This window comes from Carex rostrata, chromosome 33 (assembly GCF_964058835.1).
Source record: "Carex rostrata chromosome 33, lpCarRost1.2, whole genome shotgun sequence".
Taxonomy (NCBI): Eukaryota; Viridiplantae; Streptophyta; class Magnoliopsida; order Poales; family Cyperaceae; genus Carex; species Carex rostrata.
This window is the reverse complement of record NC_135950.1, coordinates 687,925-698,213: the sequence shown is the minus strand read 5'-3', so window position 1 is coordinate 698,213 and position 10,289 is coordinate 687,925.

Sequence of the window (10,289 nt, the reverse complement as noted above, 5' to 3'; positions counted from 1 at the left end):
ACAAAATATTTAATACATTTCTATAATAAAAACTTTTACCATAGATTTTGGTTACAAAAAATTATTAAATAAAAAAACGATTGTACTTAAAAAATGAAAAAAAAAAAAAACACTTGCACACATAGTTTATAGGTGATTTGATTCGAAGAGGTAAAAATATGAATAATTATAGTCATTTTTGCACTCCAGTTTTTCTTTTGTCCTTGTAACTACAGTAGAAGAAGGTTATATTATGGTCTTCGCTAATTTTATGGCCTTCTTTTTCAGAAACTGCATTAGTTTATGCGTCAACTTTCATAGGTATAAATACTTGAGAAATAAAAGATTAATAGTTGCAAAGAAAGATATTAATATTTTCGTGCGTAACTTGATATGATGATCCTCTCTTTTCAGTCATTCAATAGTCTCCTCATCAACATTCCTCTAATGAAGTAGTGGGGATTGATACAATGACTAAACTGCAAAAGTGATTGCACCAGCATGTAGAGCATTCAAAAATACATAGAATTGATATAAATTTCAATTTATTTGGATTTTTCTACAGTTAGTTATGAATTTTCAAAGTTTAATTTTCAAAAAAACTTTAAACAGCCATAACTTTGGCTAGGAAACTCGGATTTACGCGTATGAGCACTTTTCGAAAAGGAGAGGACGAGACGGATCCATTTTGCCTCGGTGGTACACTAGGCATCATCATATCAGAAGCATCAGAATTTCAAAAAAATGTCGTTTAGTGCCTCAAAAATCCAGTTTAAGTTTTTGTCCGACGGTAGGCATTAAAAAACAGCAATTTTCAAACCATCTTAATAAATAGTAAAAAAATTCAAAAAAATGTAAAATTTGGTCTCCAAGCATATTTTAATATAGATTAAACATCTAACGGTTTAGATCAAATAGTTGGACTTCAAAACTAGAGATATGAGCACGAATTAAAATGCCCCATTTAATTTACGAAGTAGCGTAGCCTTACTCTACATGTGTATATATATATATATAGTTAGGCTGGGGTGCTATGGATAGCATAGTGGCCTCTATGCTACGGCTCAATATTCGAGTTTTCAAAATCTAAACGGTCGATCCGAACCGTTCATCTTATTCTCCATATTAATATCTGCTTGGAGACCAAATTTTATAATTTTCTGAATTTTTTTACTATTTATTAAGCCACTTTGAAAATCGCTAATCCAACGGTTTTACTGTTTTGTACAGCCACCGTTGGATCAACAATTTTGTAAAATACTTAATAAATAGTAAACAAATTCAGAAAAATGTAAAATTTGGTCTCCAATCAGATATTAATATGGAGAATAAGATGAACGGTTCAGATTGACCGTTTGGATTTTGAAAACTCGAATATTGAGCCGTAGCATAGGCATAGAGGCCACTATGCTATCCATAGCACCCCAGCCTAACTCTATATATATATACATGTATATATATATATATATGTATATATATAGAGTACGGCTAACGCGCTTCCTCTAGCATATGGGCCGAAATGCTTCTGGTGAAAAGTTGAAATTTCAAAATCCAAAAAGTCGATCTGAACCGTTCATCTTCTTCTCCATATTAATATCTGCTTGGAGACCAAATTTTACATTTTTCTGAAATTTTTTACTATTTATTAAGCCATTTTGAAAATCACTGATCCAACGGTGGCTTACCAAACAGTAAAAATCAGAAGCTACCGTTGGATCAGCGATTTTCAAAATGGCTTAATAAATAGTCAAAAATTTCAGAAAAATGTAAAATTTGGTCTCCAAGCAGATATTAATATGGAGAAGGAGATGAACGGTTCAGATCGACTTTTTGGATTTTGAAATTTCAACTTTTCACCAGAAGCATTTCGGCCCATATGCTAGAGGAAGCGCGTTAGCCGTACTCTATATATATATGTACATATATATATGTATATATGGAGTTAGGCTGGGGTGCTATGGATAGCATAGTGGCCTCTATGCTACGGCTCAATATTCGAGTTTTCAAAATCCAAAGGGTCGATCCGAACCGTTCATCTTATTCTCCATATTAATATCTGCTTGGAGACCAAATTTTATAATTTTCTGAATTTTTTTACTATTTATTAAGTATTTTACAAAATTGTTGATCCAACGGTGGCTGCACAAAACAGTAAAACCGTTGGATTAGCGATTTTCAAAGTGGCTTAATAAATAGTAAAAAAATTCAGAAAATTATAAAATTTGGTCTCCAAGCAGATATTAATATGGAGAATAAGATGAACGGTTCGGATCGACCGTTTGGATTTTGAAAACTCGAATATTGAGTCGTAGCATAGAGGCCACTATGCTATCCATAGCACCCCAGCCTAACTCTATATATATGTACATATATATATATATATATATATATATATATAGAGTAAAGCTAGCGTGTGACATGCTCACCAAGAAAGTTTGGTGAGCATAACTCCAAAAGTATATCGGATCGACGTCAAATGTCATATCCAAACCGTTGAAATCCATGTACTTCATGAGTGATGCATATACATGCAAAATTTTGAAAGTTTCGAGTTTATTTGCTACACGGTCAAGTGGTCAAAGAAATAATAAAAATTGAATATATAAAATAACTTATAATAAAATGTTCATTTCTTTGACCACTTGACCGTGTAGCAAATAAACTCGAAACTTTCAAAATTTTGCATGTATATGCATCACTCATGAAGTACATGGATTTCAACGGTTTGGATTTGACATTTGACGTCGATCCGATATACATTTGGAGTTATGCTCACCAAACTTTCTTGGTGAGCATGTCACACGCTAGCTTTACTCATATATATATATATATATATATATATATAGAGTTAGGCTGGGGTGCTATGGATAGCATAGTGACCTCTATGCTACGGCTCAATATTTGAGTTTTCAAAATCCAAACGGTCGATCCGAACCGTTCATCTTATTCTCCATATTAATATCTGCTTGGAGACCAAATTTTACATTTTTCTGAATTTTTTTACTATTTATTAAGTATTTTACAAAATTGTTGATCCAACGGTGGCTGCACAAAACAGTAAAACCGTTGGATTAGCGATTTTCAAAGTGGCTTAATAAATAGTAAAAAAATTCAGAAAAATGTAAAATTTGGTCTCCAAGCAGATATTAATATGGAAAATAAGATGAACGGTTCGGATCGACCGTTTGGATTTTGAAAACTCAAATATTGAGCCGTAGCATAGAGGCCACTATGCTATCCATAGCACCCCAGCCTAACTCTATATATATATATATATATATATATACATATTTATACATGAGTTAGGCTGGGGTGCTATGGATAGCATAGTGGCCTCTATGCTACGGCTCAATATTCGAGTTTTCAAAATCCAAACGGTCGATCCGAACCGTTCATCTTATTCTCCATATTAATATCTGCTTGGAGACCAAATTTTACATTTTTCTGAATTTTTTTACTATTTATTAAGTATTTTACAAAATTGTTAATCCAACGGTGGCTGCACAAAACAGTAAAACCGTTGGATTAGCGATTTTCAAAGTGGCTTAATAAATAGTAAAAAAATTCAGAAAATTATAAAATTTGGTCTCCAAGCAGATATTAATATGGAGAATAAGATGAACGGTTCGGATTGACCGTTTGGATTATTAAAACTCGAATATTGAGCCGTAGCATAGAGGCCACTATGTTATCCATAGCACCCCAGCCTAACTCTTTATACATATATACATATATTATAAAAAAAATCGTATATATGTATATATGTGTATGTGTATGTGTATATGTGTATGTGTATATATGTATATGTATATATGTGTATGTGTATGTGTATGTGTATATGTGTATGTGTATATGTGTATGTGTATGTGTATATATTATACATATATTATAAAAATCGGAAAAAGAGAAGAAGATCAACAAGCTATCAGAACTTAAAATTTTTTGAATAAAAGTCAAGTCCTTAATTAGTGTTATATTTGATTTGTGATATCCAGCTGACAAATAAAATCAAAGTTCACCAAAAAAATTATAGTTCTAAAGAGTTACGACATCACTTCATAAATATATCAAATGTTTTATTTTTTGACATACACTCTAAACAAGAAAAAAAAAATTTCACAAAATTATTTAAATCAAAATACTAAGATCTCTAGTGGTATGGAGCGCCCCAGCCACGGGCGGTTTGGTTGGATTTTTGGGCTGCCCGTGGGCCTGGCGGTCAGGGTAGTTTTGAAAAAAAAAGATACAAAATGGCATTTTTAAAATTAAGTTTTTTTGTTAAGGGTATTAATAAATATGGCCGTATTATCCACATATACTTCATTAGTATAATTAAATTTTTCGTACTATACCATATGACTGCCACAATACTAATGGTATGTACGTGCAAGGAAAAATAACAGCATATTGGACTAGAAAAAGGTTGATTGGGTTAATATGTATATTGGTATGTACTATGAATAAATATTTTTATTTTCAAAGTTCAAATAATTGTTGAAGTTATAATTGAAATATACATATCTAAATTTCTCATTAAAAAATAATTCCGAGGTATTCCAAATTAAATCCATCCTTTAAAGGGACGGATTCCATATTGAGGCCATGAAGGGTTGAACACTTGAACTTAAAAATAGCTTGATTTATTTGAATCTGAAAGATAAAAATATTTCTTTGGTGTTATTTAAATTAATATTATTTCAAACAATTGGATTTTATAAAACTTGATGCAAGAAAATGTGTTGTTTTAATCAATTGCAGTGAAATTATGAAGTTAATTCCTACGAATCATAGACCAGGCTCACAAGTTTTAAAGCGTATTGGACGGCCCATCAAATATAGTGCTTCTCCCATTTTCTCATGTACCTGATACTCATCAAACATTTATATGTTCCCCGTTTTCTCGGCCATTTTTATTAATAACCCACAAAAAAAAGTTTTTTACAAAAATAACCTCAAAATCTAATTTTTTTTCAAATATAACCAAACCGCCAGGGTTGCTGGCGGTCCACTTCTATAGCGGACCGCCACTATTCCTGGCGGTCCACTTTTTTTTTTTTTTTTTTTTTTTTTTTTTTTTTTAGAGATCTGATTTTTTTTCTTAATATTTTCATTTGTGAAATTTTAGTTTTTTTTTGTTTAGGGTATTTGTCAAAAAATTAAGGACTTGGCATTTATTAAAATTTTAAATTTCAAGTTCTGACAGCTTGGGCGGTCCACTAGGGACCAGACCGCCAGTATCCCTGGCGGTCCGCTAGCTGTCTTATAAGCACGTTTTCTCTCTCTCTCCATCACACAGTCTCATTTGTTAAACCACAGAGAAGAAAGAGAGAACGATTTTGGCGATTTTGAAGCGATTTTAGGCGATTTAGAGGCGATTGCTACAGGTATTTTATTTTTTATTTAATTATTTTCTGTTTAATTTTTAATTAATAATTATTATACCCGCAGTATGTAAATACTATAAATTAGTCTTTAATTAATATTATAATTAACTTTTAAATTGCAAAAAATAATGAATCTATTATACTGTAATTCTTATGAATTTTTTTTTTAAATGTAGTTTGTTAAGGAAAAAATGCTGGTTGCACTGTACGTGGGCGGTAAGCTAACTAAGGGTGTAGAGGGCATGTATTACTCGAAAGATGCCTCATTCGGCTTGCAGGTTAATGAAAGAACCACATTTATTGAACTTAAGCAACTAGTATACGAAAAGACTGGTGTAAACCCCAACCGGTATGACTTAGAATTGGCTACCCGAATTGACACACAACGGGCTGGGGCGGGTAAACCTTACTTTGTGAGTTTTCCTATAACAGATGAGGAGTTGTGGAAGGCTGTGTACCAACAATTTGAGTCTAGGGGGGTCGCGATGATAGACTTATATTCCAGGAGGGTTCCCCAGGCCGGGGCTAGACCTTTTAGTGCGGCTGGGGCTGGACCTTCTAGGGCTCCCCCTGTTGGACCTTCAGGTTATGACAATTCGGCTTATGACAGCCAGGGGTACCACCACTCCCCTCATGACAGCCAGGGGTACCACCACTCCCCTCATGACAACCAGGGGTACCACAGTCCCTGTTATGACAACCCGGGGTACCAAAACTCCTGTGAGTTTACTGAAGTTGTACCACCACCACCACCACCCAGACAGGCACCCATAATCCCTACATTTCCAGCTATACCAGAGTCAGTACCGATACAGTTATCCGTTAATCGAAATGATACTAATATTGATGTTGATGCTATTGATGCCATACCGGAAAGAGAAATGGAAACTGGAGATGAATACCAAGGAATTTGGGAATCTGATGACTTATCAGATGGTGATGCAAATGAGTACAGAATTCGAAGTGCACAATCCAAATGAGTACGTTCCTTCCAACCGTAGAGCAGATGGCACTATGGAGTTTGTGAAGAGGGCTTTCAAGTACGTAGTGCAATTCCGAGAGGCAAGAGAGGTGACATGTACATGCCAAGGACCCCAACTAACTGGAATTCCTTGTAGTCACGTGATGGCGGTATGCCGAGTGAGAAACTTCTGCGAGGATCACTATGTCGCTGACATGTATCGTACCGATTACCTTGCTTCTACTTGGGGTGGATCTTTCCATTCTTATCCTAACCAGCATGAGTGGCCTGCGTATGTCGGTGATAGAATACTCCCTTCAGAAGGATGGATAAGGAAGGGGAGGAGGAGACACAAACGTGCTATAATGACCATGGACGAGATGGGTGGTAGGAGGCCATCGGGAAATCAGGCTCGCCGTTCCGTTTCTGACAGGCGCAGGGCAGGTATGTAGCATTTTTCGGAATTAATTTATGATTTTATTATATTAATAACTGAATTCTGTTGTTATGTTCAGATGCCATAAACGAACACAATGAAAGAGAAAATGCGAGAGTTGTTGCTGAAGCAACTGGTAGAACACAACCACCTCTTGCGACCCAATCATCTAGTAGCCAAGGGTCTACAAGTACTGCTGCTCCTGCAGCTGACACCAGAAAATCTTCTCGTCTATTGGGTCTATTCCGACGTCGTGAAAGATGAACTTATTATTTTGCTTAGGTGAACTAAGTTATGAATATTTGTGAACTTCAGTTGTATCGTTGAACTTTAATTGTATTTGTGAACTTATTATTCCGACGTCGTGAAAGATACGTTGTAATTTCAGAAGACCATTTCGATGTAAAGCAGAAAAAACATAAAAACCAACATGAAATATAAAATAAAACTGCAATCATAATAAAGAGCTACAGTCCAAAATACATCATAAAAAAACTGCAATCATAATAAATACATCATAAAAAAACTGTATATGTATATATGTATGTGTATGTGTATGTGTATATGTATGTATGTATATATGTATGTATGTATGTATGTTTGTATATATGTATATATTATACATATATTATAAAAACCGAAAAAAAAAGACCAACAAGCTGTCAGAACTTGAAATTTAAAATTTTAATAAAGACCAAGTCTTTAATTTTTTGACAAATACCCTAAACAAAAAAAAAAACTAAAACTTCACAAATGAAAATATTAAGAAAAAAAAAATCAGATCTCTAAAAAAAAAAAAAAAAAAAAAAAAAAAAAAAAAAAAAAAAAAAAAAAAAAAGTGGACCGCCAGGAATAGTGGCGGTCCGCTATAGAAGTGGACCGCCAGCAACCCTGGCGGTTTGGTTATATTTGAAAAAAATTAGATTTTGAGGTTATTTTTGTAAAAAACTTTTTTTTTTGGGTTATTAATAAAAATGGCCGCCGTTTTCTCATGTACCTAATTTCTATTTTTTTTTTTAAATTGGTGATTTTAAATGACTACTGACGATTTTATTAATAAAAAAAATATTGTTTAAAATGTTTTTTTTTTCCTTCTTTTCAATTTCGCATTATGTAAAGGTGACTACTAGCTGATTAAATATTGGTTGAAAATCTCACATATTTTGTGTTTCTTAAACTTGGTTTGTTTTAAGATTGCTTTAATAGTACTTGAGAGCAAATCACATAATGAAATTTAGAGAGAAGATTTTTCTCACGTATTTTGTGTTTCGTGATATTGATTTGTTTTAAGATTGCTTTAATTAGTACTTGAGAGGGAATCACATAATGAAATTTAGAGAGAAATTTTTTTCTTCCAAATATTTACCAGCAATCAATGACCGACAATTAGGGGTGAGATAATTAACGGACCGGATAGTGGTAACTGGTAAAACCATATTCATCTAGATCTTTTTTCTTTTTTGAATACAAATATACGGAGCAGATATCAAACCGATATAGACACAAATACATATCGGATATGATATTTATTAAAATAATATAAAAAATTATGAAAATATACTAAAGTTCATACAAAGATTAATATTTGGAGCTTTATAGTGTGATCTCTGTGCCGCCAATTCTAACGTTAGAAGAATTTTGGAGCCATACAAAATCAGATTGGAATGTTAGACCTATTTTGTAATTTGGAAAAATATAGAAATTTGCATCCATCGTGAAGCATATATGCAACATATATAATCACTGATCATTAAGTTCAAAAATCTATCATACTAAGACATAAAAAACTAACAGAGAAGTGCAAAGTGATAGTCCCTCAAAAAATAGAAATTTATCAAAATGTCACCACAAAAGTTTCATGCTGCAGAGAAGTGCAAAATGTCCCTATTCATGCATCACCATCGCTCTCTTGATCACCATGGTTCGCTTCTTCATCACCATCGGTCTCTTCATTATCATCGTTCTCTTCATCACCATTGCTCTCATCATTATAAAAATCCTCGAGAAGAATGAGTTTACACTTCTTTGATAACTTGGGGAACAACTTGAGCTCCTCAAAAACTTCAACAACATCCCCTAAGTTAGTGACATGGAATTCCTCTAACAGAGGTGCATTGCTTAACACAAGTTTCGCAAATTCTAGCATTGACTTGGCCCTTTCCAACCCAGGGTCATCAAAACACATAATGTTGACAACCTTCAAACATTTAAACAAGCAGCATGGGATTGCTTTTGATTCCCACAAACCTTGAACATACGGTGGATCAGCAAAGTCCAAACACTAAACGTTGGAAAAAAAAAAAATTAAGACCTGTCAGTGGTATGATTAGGCAGTAGTAATAGATAGAATGATTTAACTAATTTGCCAGTAACATATGATTATGTTGATCCAATCCAAGCACCAACATTATAAATATTTTTTACTAATATGGAGCTATTGATGTTTATTTTTTTAACGACGGAGTTGTTTGTAGAATATATGTAGGGAAGTATGGAGGTCAATAAGCTTATTTGTAGCAATTTTACTTAAAATGCAACGCATCAACGGGAAATTTTTACAAAGAACGGGGCTCAGTTCACCCCCATTCTTACCTAGTAATTGGTTCTAGTTTCCTTTCCTACAGGCTACATTATTATATAAATTTATAAAATATTATTCAGTTTTGCCCAAAATTATATTGGTTCAGTTGACCCCCATTTGAGCATTCATGAGTTTTGCCCAAAAATTAAAAAAAACTAATATTTGACATAAATAGAGAACTTGATTAAATAATATATAAAATGTAGAGAAGTAGTGGACCTCTATACGGAGTTCTTTTAAGTTTGGTGCATTTTGAAACAAGCAAAGAGCAGGCGCAATCTCATCCAGGCCACTAATTAAATCCATAGAAATCTCAGACAAATGATTGAACATTGCTGGAAGATTCTTTGGAATTGGTCCCATGGCCAAGTACTTGCAAAGAAAGTAGAAGAAATCATAAAAATCAAGCCAAATTAAAAGGTCATATATTATTACAGACTTACAGTATCAGACAAAAATGTGATGGTCGGATGTGTCAACATTATATTACAGCATGTACATACCAGAATGTGTTCAAGTCGTATTTATTGATTTCATCACCTTTTTCTATATTAAGTGCAGGGTTTGAGGATTAATTTACTAGAATATAAACAGTATGTATGTAAGTTCATATTGATGGTATTACGAGGGATAGGTATGCTAATATCATTGTAAATTTCTTTAACCATATATCAAACTTACATCCATGAATTCTCCACGTATCTCTAGCTTTTGAATGTTAGAAAGATGACCAAGAGCACGTGTAAAGTTGCTTTCTTTACCATCTTTTGCCGCACTGAACTCTTGATAATCTCTAGTTTCTCCATAGTGATAAATGCGTCCCTCGACCAATTTTGGAGTTTCCAAACATATATCATGAAAATCTCCAAAGATTTTCATGAAAGTGAGTTTTGGTGCAAGGATACGAAGGCAACCTTCTTGGGAAAAATAACTAAGACCCAAGTGTTC